At 39.6% G+C, this 1,705-nt stretch overlaps 1 pseudogene; it reads right to left on the bottom strand.

Moving 5' to 3' along the window:
* Positions 1-74: 74 nt before the first annotated feature.
* Positions 75-1,298, bottom strand: LOC109953807 (zinc finger protein OZF-like; annotated as a pseudogene).
* Between the last annotated feature and the right edge of the window lie 407 nt (positions 1,299-1,705).

Here is a 1,705-nt window from a genome sequence, read left to right as displayed (position 1 = left end):
CAGCTCTATGATTTCTGTCCTGTGTGATTTTGTCGGTGCTCTTTCAAGGAACTCCTCAAAGTGAAACTTTTTCCACAGAGGTCACAGCTGTATGGTTTCACTGTAGTATGAATATATTGATGATGGTTTAGGTGATTCCTCGTAGTAAATGTTTCTCCAAAGAGTTCACAGCTGTATGCTTTCTCTCCAGTGTGAATTCGTCGATGATTGTTTAAGTTACTCTTCCGAGTGAAACTTTTTCCACAGAGGTCACAGTTATATGATTTCTGTCCCGTATGAATTTGTCGGTGCTCACTGAAATAAATCTTCCGAGTGAAACCTTTCCCACAGAGGTCACAGCAGTATGGTTTCTCTCCAGTGTGAATTTGTTGATGTTGCTTCAGAGACTTCTTAAGAGCAAAACTTTTTCCACAATAATCACAGCTGTATGGTTTCTCACCTGTATGAATTTGTTGATGATCATTTAAGGAACTCTTCTGAGTGAAACGTTTTCCACAGAGGTCACAGCTGTATGGTTTCTCTCCAGTGTGAATTTGTTGATGCTCATTTAAAAAACTCTTACTAAGGAAAATTTTTCCACAGAGGTCACAGCTGTATGGTTTCTCTCCAGTGTGAATTTGTCGATGATAATTTAAGGAACTCTTCCAAGTGAAACTTTTCCCACAGAGGTCACAGTTATATGATTTCTGTCCCGTATGAATTTGTCGGTGCTCACTGAAGTAACTCTTCCGAGTGAAACCTTTTCCACACAGGTCACAGCTGTACGATTTCTCACCTGTATGAATTTGTCGATGATCATTTAAGGAACTCTTCCGAGTGAAACCTTTTCCACAGAGGTCACAGCTGTATGGTTTCTCACCTGTATGAATTTGTTGGTGACCATTTAAAGAACTCTTCTGAGTGAAACTTTTTCCACAGAGGTCACAGCTGTATGGTTTCTCTCCAGTGTGAATTCGTCGATGACTTTTTAAGTTGTTCTTCCGAGTGAACGTTTTTCCACAGAGGTCACAGCTGTATCGTTTCCGTCCAGTGTGAATTTGTTGATGCCGATTTAAGACACTCTTACTAGTGAAACTTTTTCCACAGAGGTCACAGCTGTATGGTTTCTTTGTAGTATGACTATGTTGATGATGGTTTAGGTGATTCTTCCTAGTAAATGTTTTCCCACAAAAATCACAGATGTACCGTTTCTCTCCAGCGTGAGATCTCAGATGACTCGTTAGATCAGCTTGTGATAGGGAGGCTTTGTCACACTGCTGACGGCCGTGATGAGGCGATGTCTTTGCGTCTCTCTGTTTCTATAATGACAGATGTAGAGAGAAAAGAGATAAATCTCATGCTAGAACGAAGCATGAAACCATATAAAGTATGTAGCATTTTTCATGACATCATTCATTCATGTCTCAGACAAAAGATCATTTCTAGAACAGTTCCCATGACATTAAGTTTGAGGTACCAAGAATTGGACGTCAGACCTCAAACATCAAGTAATGGGTCTAAAACATCAGTTTAAAGTTTGTGGCATTGTCTAATTAAAATGTGAAACCAGATAAATCTGAAACTATGTCAGACTCATGAAATTTAAAAAATGCACTAAAAATGCATTTGATTTGACAAATGTGAGTGGGATGTTTTTAAAATCTGTGAGTACACTCAGGTTTGGCTACCTCGACCATCGTGTCTGCACCATGAAGGCCTGGGTTGT

Source organism: Monopterus albus, unplaced genomic scaffold (assembly GCF_001952655.1).
Source record: "Monopterus albus unplaced genomic scaffold, M_albus_1.0 scaffold1442.1, whole genome shotgun sequence".
Taxonomy (NCBI): Eukaryota; Metazoa; Chordata; class Actinopteri; order Synbranchiformes; family Synbranchidae; genus Monopterus; species Monopterus albus.
This window is presented reverse-complemented; position numbering and strand designations above follow the sequence as displayed.